Here is an 11,387-nt window from a genome sequence, read left to right as displayed (position 1 = left end):
ATTCACACATGGAATAAAGTAAAATTCACACATGGAATTAAGTAAAGAGAATAGGGACAACCCTCTTAGACCATGCGTTGGGCACGATGACCATTTTTCCCGTCGTTAAACTAGCAAAAGTGGATTCGGACACACCTTAAGTGCACTTGCGCTGTGTCCTTTAGATAGATAGATAGATAGATAGATAGATAGATAGATAGATAGATAGATAGATAGATAGATAGATAGATAGATAGATAGATAGATAGATAGATAGATAGATAGATAGATAGATAGATAGATAGATAGATAGATAGATAGATAGATATTGTCATTGTATGCGATACAACGAAATTCTGTTGGAGCAATCCTCTCCAGATAGCAGCATAGAGTAAAAAGATAAAAATATAAAATAAAATAAAAATGAACCTAGATCACCATACACATACACATCCATATACATACGTACATACATATATACCCATATACATACTTACATATACAGAGGAAGAAGATACAAACATACATACATACATACATACATATACATACACACATATATATATATATATATATATATATACATACACATACACATACACATATACACATACACTAACACATTCTCAATAAATAGATAAAACAGTGAACACAGCAGTTATTGCACAGAACCCGATTGCACTGAGAGGGTAAGAGGGGGTAAGAGATGTGTGTATCTATGTTTGTATGCATGGATGTGCGTATGATTTTTGTAATATGTTCACTGCTCTGGGGAAGAAGCTGTTCCGGAGTCTATTTGTGCGTGTGCTGGGGGTTCTCAGTCTGCCTGAGGGGAGGGTGGTGAACAGGGAGTGAGGTGTCCTGCCTGATGTTTGTGGCCCGTGTGAGAAGACGGCTTGAGTATATTTCACTCAGATTCGGTAGGGGGGAGCCAATTATTCTCTCAGCCGTCTTGACAACCCACCGCAGGTCCTTTCTTTCCGCTGCTGTGCAGCTGGAGTGCCACACAGTGCAGCAGTATGTCAGGGTTCTCTCAATTGTGCAGCGATAAAAGCGCATCAAAAGTTCCTGAGGGAGCCCATTGCGCTGCAGGGTCCTCAGGAAGAACATCTTCTGCTGGGCTTTTTTAATGGTATGGGAGGTATTCTCGCTCCAGGTTAGATCCTCTGCAATGTGCACTCCCAGGAACTTAAAGGTTGCCACCCTCTCCACCTCCTTCCCGTTGACACACAGTCCGTTGTGGTTTATTTTGTTCCTTCTGTAGTCAATTATTATTTCTTTTGTCTTCTTAATGTTGAAGTTGAGGTTGTTGTCCGTGCACCAAGCTGACAGGTTCTGGACCTCTTTCCTGTAGGCTGTTTCGTTGTTGTCTGATATTAGTCCCACTATGGTTGGGTCATTGGCAAATTTGATGAGAGTGTTGGAGTTGTGTGAGGAAGTGCAGTCGTGGGTGAACAGTGAATAGAGGGCTGGACTAAGGACGCAGCCCTGGGGGACGCCGGTGTTGAGAATAATGCTAGAGGAAGTGTGATGGCTGATCCTGGGGTCTATTGGTGAGGAAGTCTTTAATCCACTGGCAGAGAAGGTCTCCCAGGCTCAGAGTTTGTAGTTTGTTAATCAATTTGTCTGGGTTGATGGAGTTGAATGCAGAGCTGTAGTCAATAAATAGCATCCTAACATAGCTGTTGGGAGTTTCAAAGTGTGTGAGGGCTGTGTGCAGTGCGTCATCAGTGGATCTGTTATGCAAATTGATGTTGATCGAGATAAGGAGGGATGCGGGCCTTGATGTGGGGCAGTACAGTCTCTCAAAGCATTTCATGATCACTGGCGTGATAGCCACTGGCCGGTGATCATTCAGGCTTGTGATAGCTGAGGTTTTGGGTACAGGGATTATAGTGGCGGTTTTCAGACAGGTGGGGACTATGGCTTGCTGTAATGACAGGTTGAAAATGCGTGTGAATACTGGAGTGAGCTGGTCAGCGCATTCCTTCAGCATTCGACCTGCAACTCCATCAGGCTCCGTTTCTTTATTGCAGTTGATATTGTGTAGTGCTCTCTTTACCTGGTAGGTCAGAAGAGTGAGTGGCTGGTCGCTCCCTGAGGAGGTGGTGCTTGTGTATGAATCTGGTCCCCTGTTGTAGCTGGAGCTGGCGTCTTCAAAGCGGGCGAAGAAGGTGTTTAGCTGGTCTGGGAGAGAGGAGTCAGTTGAGGTGGGGTTACTGTTGCTCTGTTTGTAGCCAGTAATGTTCTTTACACCCTGCCACATTGTACGGGGGTTGTTGTCATAGAAGTTGTCCTCAATGCGTTGTTTGTATTTCCGCTTTGCACATGTGATGCCTCTAAGTAGGTTGACCCTCGCCCTTCTGTACTCCTCCCTGTCCCCTGATCTCAGCGCTGTGTCCCGAGCTCTGAGCAGTGCCCTCACCCTGTTGTTAAACCAGGGCTTTTGGTTGGGGAGCACTTTAATTTGCTTCTTTGTTGTTACAATGTCCGTGCAGAAGTTGATGTAGGAGAGGACTGTGGATGTATGGTGCTCAACTTCTGTATGTTTAAAGAGCTCCCACCTGGTGTCATCAAAGCAGTCCTGCAGAGCTGAGGAGGCTTCTGCAGTCCAGATCTGCACTGTCTTTACCTGAGGTTTGATCCTGCTGATGATGGGCTTGTAGGCTGGTGTCGGGAGCAGGGATAGATGGTCAGACTGTCCAAGATGAGGTGAAGACTGGGTTTTATAAGCTCCAGGCATCATTAAAATAGGGCCCTCTCTCTCATTCAAAGTCAGATAAAAGCTGCTATCTGAGCCTGTGTCATAAGTGATCATATCCTTTTTATAGTAAAGCACAGTGTCAGTTTCAGTTGAAAATCATAGACACAGAGATGTTAAAAGAAATCATCTTCAATTTGGGCAATTTGTAGTTAAATGTAGTCAATTTATTATGTCAGGTAAATTTATCATTCCAATTTCATAATCAGTTAAAGATAATCAATACAAAACATAAAATGCTCCGGAATAAAGAGAAGACGAACCCGCCATTAGGAAATACGTGAAGCTGAGAGTCTCGGTGACTCAGGATTTACGGGCTGATCTGTGATGCAGAAAAAGACCAGAGCCCCCTGCTGCATTTCATTATATAGACAGACCCCATTTCATATGTAAACATGAGTTCTTGCAGAAAGACTCGGGAGAATAATACTGTAACAATTAACCATTTATTAACAGCCAAGCAAGCAATATTATGATATAAAGTTATTTGGCGTAGGCCCCATCCATAGCTCGCAATCCGAGGGTCCGGACTCTGCATTTCCTGCCTGAAGACGAAGGCAGGGGCGCAGCCGACCCCCAAAAAGGGTGGAAAGATGATTCCACTGGGACGGAGCCTACCCCCAAAAGAACGGTGAAGAAAAGTATACCCACCAGTTGTGTATCTTGTAGTGCCTATTGGACGTAGAAAGAAAAGATAATTTAATAATGAGCATGAACATGGAACATGGAATGCCTCATAGGCCAATAGCTAATTAATAAGAGGCCACTTCATCATAATGAGATCAGTGAGCCTGAAAGGCACTATGAGAAGCGTGAATAAGCGTGAAAAATCAACGTCTCAAACATTGAGACAGTCATTGAAACACAAGCCGTTGTAGACCACACTGAACAAGGCCACCTAGGGCCATACAGGGCTGGACTGGGACAAAAAAATCGGCCCGGGCATTTTGGCCCAGACTAGCCCACTATGATCATAAACACAACCGAACTTTTCACGCCCTTGAATGTGTATACCAACTCCTATTAAAACCACTAATGCCATAAGTGAATAGGATTGAGTAAGAGTTAACAGATGAAATAACTACCAAGTTGAATTATACTCCACAGTGATGAAGTTGAATCCTAAAACAAGCCATAAGCTGCATTGGGATAGCAATACCGGGTTTTCCCAGATGATTCTGTGAAATCTATGGTGAGTGCACGTCTGTCCCTCTAGGGGGGTTCGGGGGCATGCTCCCCCGTTACGAAAATGTTGTGCTTTTTAAAGTTAAATTCATCAATCTTGTGCACTTTGAGAGTTCAAAATAAAGCTTCAACCCATATTCAGTGTGCAAATTGAACAAAGAAAAACTCAAAACTCTTTTAGTTGTGATATAGTGTCTGTCTACATTACACTACTACATAATAATAGTTATAATATTAATCCCATGGCATTAATAGCCATATGTTGTAAAACAAATGCACTGAAAAATAAAAGCAACTTTCATAATTAGTTTCGTACTAATTTCTATACATGAAAGAGATAAGCACATGATCTTTTATTTTGACGAAAACGGCATCGATCTTTTATTTTGGCGAAAAACATGGTTTACAAACTCGTTTCATTACAATTCTAATAAAATGCGTAATCGTCAAATATTCAGATGTGGAAATAATGCGTAACTGGGTAGTGGGTTCCTACATAGCCTAAGTGTTCTGAAAGTAGCCTAGTTCTGCTTACCACAGTTCTCTGCACTCACTTATTTCTCTCCTTATCCTCCTCACTATTCTCATCAGCCACTTGAAGGGCATTTGAAGTTTCTTTTATTTCACGCTATTTCTCTGCACATTCCTTGCGTTTCTTCTCCATCGCTCTGACTATTTTGACAGATACACATAACACTGCTCGCTCACTCAGAGCTCACTCAGAGGTGTTTAAAGATGTGATTGGACCAGCCCAGTGTCAATCAAGAAAAGAACCAATGGGCCACTGATCTACGCGTTTCATGCGCAGGTCTGTGAGAAAAAAAAAAACTACGCTGACTTTGTCCAATGCAGTACACCGGCACAAAGATTCCAGCGCCGCCCATTAAGCAAAACTAAATGCAATGGGCCGCCGATGTATGAGTAAAAAAAAAAAAAAAAAAAAAAAAAATTTAAGTATGAGATGTATCGGCCCACAAAGCACGTCGGCCCATCGGGCATACAGTCCAGCCCTGGGACCATACCATGAGACCACCGGCCATTTTTTACATACAGGACAAGGCAATGATATGCCACAAAGCCACTAGAGGCCACACAGAACAAACCACACAGAACAACGGCCACTAGGCCACGGATGGAGGTGAATGGAAGCGTCAGAATCTGCGAACTCAGACATAAGTACCTCTTTTATACCACAAGTATTAGAACACGATTGGATAGATGAGAAGGTAATAAGTGACTTAACAATTGAGTCTTCCCGGCAGAACTTATGCTAAAGCTTTAATTTCACAGTGGGAATTTACCTTAATCACCGTCCCAGACTTACTGGGGGAACCATTTGCTAACCGTGGGAATTTGCATTGAGTTAACACCTTCTGAGAGCAGGAGGGTTTAACCATCCACCCTCCTTTGTGTGTATGTTATCTTTAAACTCTTAAAAACCTTATTACCTTTTGTTTTACTTATTTGGAAATGAGACATTTGTACCAGTCGCACTTGAAATTGTAATTATGATTATTAAGTCGACAAAGTTTTTTTGGTGGGGAAAAAGGACATCATATTCGGGCTACAGACAAAACAAGCTAAGAACTGGTAATTAATTTGTTTGTTGTTTTTTACGGATTAGAAAAAAGACTAAACATTGGTTATTTCAGTAGCATGAAAAACAAAACGTTTATTCAAACTGCAGCTATTACCTGCTTCGCGTCAGGGTCCTCATCACCCTGTCGGGCCCAGATCCGGCCCACATCTGGAATGCATTGAATCCACATGTTCCAGATGTGGCCTGGATCTGGGCCTACACTATGTTGCTGGGGGGTTTATTTTGAGAGAACAACCGGCTGGATGTACATTATCCCTTACATAAATAATTAAATACATGCATACATAGGCTACAGTATGTATGCTAATTAATCCTTAGGTAGGGTGGAACATAGGCTTCTATTACAGGCACTCATATGCAATAGTTAGATGAGGTATTATAAGCCATTGGCTTACTTTTGTTCTCCCTTTTCTGAATCGTTTGTTCATCTATTCAAAACTAGAATGTTGCTGGATCCAGTCCAGACAGTTCAGCTGCTGCAGCAAAGTCACGTTGCATGGACGTAGGAAGACAGCAATGAGAGAGACACAGACACCCTGACACAGATGCTGCCAGTTTCTTAAAACTGGCGCTAATTAACTATTAGAAGGAACCTGTGGAACATGTGGCACACACACACACACACACACACTCACACGACACGCACAGGCACACACAGAGCTAGACACGACCGCATCGCATGATGTAGTCAGCCGGATCCGGTCCGTATCCAGATCAGACGGAGGACCTGCGCCTAGAATTTTTTTTTACAATATGGTTACCATTTAAATTTTTGTTCCTCTTATTAAATTGTTGTTAGCCTATTTGTTGTTGCATGTGTTGTAGTCCCATTTTTAATATGTTGTAGTCCCATTTTTAATATGTTGTAGAGTTTATTTTCATCCACATTCTGATTTCTGAATATTCTGATATTCAGATTTCATCAAATTTAGTTTAAATAACAGGTTAAATATCAGTTGCCGGAACTTTACACATGCATTGAGTGAACTGATGAATTTTACTCAAACTTTTACTCAAATGAAATTTACTGCGAACCGGGGCAGGCGGATTAATACGAGAATGAAATACGGGTTTTAATTTGGAAACGTGGAAAACGGAATGAACCCTTCTGTACGCAGGAAGGAGTTTGAGGCGGACTGCCACAGGGCTAACAATCTTTGTGACAGAGAACGGGCCGATAAATTTGGGAGCCAGTTTATTACTAACGGAGCGGAGAGGAATGTTCTTAGAAGAAAGCCACACTTTTTGACCAACGACGTATACGGGAGGCTTCAGCCGGTGGCGATCGGCCTGAGCCTTAGTGCGTGCTCCCACCTGGAGGAGAGTCTCACGGGTTCTTCTCCAAGTGCGGCGACACCTCTCGACGAAGGCGTGAACAGAGGGGATCGCGACTTCGGATTCCAGACTAGGAAAAATGGGTGGCTGGTAACCTATACTACACTTAAACGGAGAGAGGCCCGTGGATGAAACTGGTAATGAGTTATGAGCGTACTCAACCCAAGAGATCTGTTGGCTCCAGGAGGAATGATTCTGAGACACTAAACATCGTAATACTCTTTCAAGATCTTGGTTGGCTTGCTCCGCTTGACCGTTAGTCTGGGGATGAAACCCAGACGACAAATTAACACTCGCCCCTAGCAATCGACAAAACTCTTTCCAAATTTTGGATATAAATTGGGGCCCTCTGTCGGAAACCACGTCTGGCAGGAGGCCATGAATGCGAAAGACGTGATCAACCACAGTAACCGCTGTCTCCTTAACTGAGGGTAATTTGGGTAAGGGAACAAAATATGCCACCTTCGAGAACCGGTCCACTACCGTCAAAATGACCGTATTACCCTGGGAAGGTGGAAGACCCGTAACAAAATCAAGTGCGATGTGGGACCAGGGTCTCGAAGGGACAGGCAGCGGTTGGAGCAACCCATCCGGGGGGCGATTGGAAGTCTTGCCACGAGCACAAATTGAACAAGCCAAAACAAATTCCCGAATATCACGAGCCATAACGGGCCACCAGAATCGTTGCTTAACCAAAAAACTGGTATGACTAACCCCTGGATGGCAAGCCACATTGGAACCATGACCCCACCGAATGACGTCTGACCGGACTCCCTCCGGCACGAATAACCGACCCAGTGGGCAATCGGGCGGAGGTGTTACCCCTTCTAACACCGTGCGGACCTTTGACTCGACCTCCTATGTGAGTGTGGAGACAAGGAGTCTCTCAGGTGGAATGCACTCGGGAGTAGATGGGCGCTCGGAGCGGTCAAAAATACGAGACAACGCATCGGGTTTGATGTTCTTAGAACCCGGACGGTACGAAAGCAAAAAATCAAAACAACCGAAAAAAAGTGCCCACCGAGCCTGCCTGGAGTTCTGTCGTTTGGCAGACCTGATGTATTCGAGGTTTTTGTGATCAGTCCAGACGATAAAGGGTCCCCCGCTGCCTCTAACCAGTGGCGCCATTCCTCCAATGCTAACTTGACTGTCAACAACTCTCTGTTACCAATATCATAATTACTTTCGGCAGTCGATAAGCGATGAGAAAAAACCGCGCAAGGGTGCATCTTGTCATCCGAGGAAGACTGCTGTGAAAGAGCTGCACCTACCCACACCTCCGACGCGTCAACCTCCACCACAAACTGACGTGAATATCAGGGGCTACGAGAATGGGAGCTGAAACGAAGCGGCTCTTGAGGTTGGTAAATGCCGCTTCCGCAGCATTAGACCACCTGAACGTCGTTTCCCATTCTCTAACAGTCTCTGCATTCCCCCCCCCCCCCCCCCCCCCCCTCTTATCTGGACCAAATGGTAAGCGTTACGCAAGTCCAATTTCGTGAAAAGAGATGCTCCCTGCAACCGCTCGAAAGCTGAAGACATCAACGGCAAAGGATAAGTATTCTTTACCGTGATGTTGTTCAGCCCTCGATAGTCAATACACGGTCGCAGAGAACCATCATTCTTTCCCACGAAAAAAAAAACCTGCGCCAGCGGGAGAAGACGAAGGACGGATGATCCCGGCTGTCAGAGAATCAGAAATATATTTCACGAGTTCGCACTTACAAATAAGTCAAATAAAATAAATGCGTATTTGGCGTGCTGTCCGAGGAGAGGGCTCCGGGTTAGGTATTCGGCCCAAACCCAGAGTACCCCCCCCCCCCCCCCCCCGTATTCCTGGCTGTGAAAGAATAAGGCAAGAGTGAGGAGTCGGGGTGGTGGAGGGATGCTGAAACTGTCAAGGAATGTTAGGTGAGTCGACAGAGTGAACATATATATGCTTCCTCTCGTGCTCATGGGATAGACATGATCATTGTTTGATGACAAGTTGATTGCAATGATTGTTTGAACATGCTCCTCCCGAACTTTGTTTATAAAACATAATTTCACGAGTTCGCACTTACAAATAAGTCAGATAAAATAAATGCGTATTTGGCGTGCTGTCCGAGGAGAAGGCTCCGGGTTAGGTATTCGGCCCGAACCCAGAGTACTCCCCCCAAAAAGCTGCAAATAAAATGCGGGACAGCTGCCAGAATGATGTTGATGACCCCCCAAACCTTGCGGAGTGCAAAGCTTAAAGTATCAGCCGTGGGAAGGGGTAAGTCGCTGGAAGGTGTCTTCTAACATAGCACGGGAGTTGGTTGTCTTTAGGTTGGATAGGTGTGCCTCTCAGGTAGTAGGCTGGGGATGGTCTACTGCGGAAGCAAAGGAGATGACACTGCTGCGGCAGTGGAGCAAGTTTGGACGGAGTAATGGAGCTCCTGTGGGAGCGGAGTGGATGACATTACTGCGGCAGTGGGCCAGACTTGCTTTACGACTTGCTTTGAGTAAAGGAGCTCCTGCGGGAGCGGAGTAGATGACACTGCTGCGGCAGTGGAGCAAGTTAGGACGGAGTAACGGAACTCCTGCAGGAGCGGAGTAGATGACACTCCTGCGGCAGTGGAGCAAGTTTGGACGGAGTAATGGAGCTCCTGCGGGAGAGGAGTAGATGACACTGCTGCGGCAGTGGACAAACTTGCTTTCGATTTGTTTTGAGTAATGGAGCTCCTGCGGGAGCGGAGTAGATGACACTGCTGCGGCAGTGGAGCAAGTTTGGACGGAGTAATGGAGCTCCTGCAGGAGCGGAGTAGACGAAACTGCTGCGACAGTGGACAAACTTGCTTTCGACTTGCTTTCCAGGTAACCTAAGGTGAGTTGAGAGGAGGATTGGGCACTTGCTGGAGCGGAAGAGATAAGGATTCCGCGGGAATGGAGCGAGTTGGAAGAAGAAAAATGGAACTCCTGCGGGAGTGGAAGAGATGATACTGCTGCGGCAGTGGGCCAAAATTGCTTTCTGAACTGACTGTCCAAAGGTAAGTTGGACTACAGACTGGGCTCCTGCGGGAGCGGAGTAGATTGTGTTGTATTTCTTTCTAAACGATGGGCCAGTTGGATTGGGAACGAGCTCCTGCTGGAAAGGAAGGGATGATGCTGCAGCTGTGTTGGAACCAAATTTGCTTTGAAATTGCTTTCTAGGCTATCCGGAAGGAAACTTGGAAGGAGAGCTGAGCTCCTGCTGGAGCAGAGGATATGGTACTGCTGTGTCGGTGGAACGAGTTGGAGTGGGGAAACGTAGCTCCTGGGGGAGCAGAGTAGATGACGTTGCAGAGGCAGTGGAACCCGACTTCCTTTCCAGCGGCCTAAAGGCGGGTTGGGAGAGAAAAAAGGTGAGCTCCTGCGGGAGCAGAGAGATAGCACTGCTGTGGCAGTGGAGTGAGTTAGGATGGGGGACGGGGCTCCTGCGGGAGTGGTGGGCCTGTAAGGTTGGGTGTATGGGAAAATTGATACTGGAGAATTTTAGCTGATGAGGGTTCGTTGAGCTTCTTTGGTATGGAATCGGTTTGAATGGATGTCACTTTTAAAGGCCTCCGACGACCAGCGGCCAAGCTCTTGAATCTGCTGCTGGGAGAGGCCTTTTTGGGCAGCTGTGGTTGCTGCGCCTATACGGAATGAATGGCTGGAAAAGTGGTCTGCTGGGATGCCTGATTGGAGCAAAATGGACTTGAAGTGTTTTTGGAACCAGAATCGTGTGACGGGGCGATTGAAGTCGTCAGTGAAGAGTGGGTCAGAAGGGGACTTGGTCTGCGAGTTTCTGAAATGTAAGTATACTAAGAGAGATTGGTACGGTTGGATTGGTGATGGGAGATTGAAGATGTATATGAAATGGCCTTTTTTCATTTGATCTGTCTTATTTTGCTTTATGAAGTAAGAGATGGTTTCGTTGTCTAGCACTGATAGATCTGTGATTGTGGGGTGGACTTTTGGGATAAAGCTGGAAGTGATGGTGAGTTCTGAGCATCTGAGAAAACCGAAAAAAGCCAATATTAACAGTGCGTCCAGTGTACGGGCAGTGTTGGTGGAGTGGTAGCCTCGGCGGAGGGTGGAGATGCACTTAGTGAGTATGTCTAAAGTTGTTGGTTGTCTGGCATCTGGGCGGGTGGGTTGGGTTTTTTGGATGCCTTTGATGAGCATTGATGTCTGAGAATTTGCTATGTGTGTGGAAGGTGAACCAAAAAGGAGTTTGTAGAAGAATTGGATTCCGCTGAGATAACCCTTGATGGACCAGGCTTTGAGGTTCTAGTTCATTCATAGGAAATGAATGAAGTGACGGTGAGCAGACAAAAATTGGGAAAAGGCAGGTTGTATGTGGAGTGAAAAGACTTAAAACTCTTCCATGCGGTTAAGTAGGATTGGAGGGTGCTGGGTGAAACGGCTTGAAGAATGGAATTAAGACAGGCATCAAGAAGTGGTTTCAATGGGTGGTTTATGGGAAAATCAGCTCTGAATAGTGAGGTACTGGGGTTGGAAATGGGTCCGCATCTGGTGCCA

The sequence above is a fragment of the Rhinichthys klamathensis genome, unplaced genomic scaffold (assembly GCF_029890125.1).
Source record: "Rhinichthys klamathensis goyatoka isolate OS25496 unplaced genomic scaffold, OSU_Roscu_1.1 h1tg000289l_1, whole genome shotgun sequence".
Taxonomy (NCBI): Eukaryota; Metazoa; Chordata; class Actinopteri; order Cypriniformes; family Leuciscidae; genus Rhinichthys; species Rhinichthys klamathensis.
The sequence above is the reverse complement of the archived record's forward strand: the minus strand, read 5'-3'. Positions refer to the sequence as shown.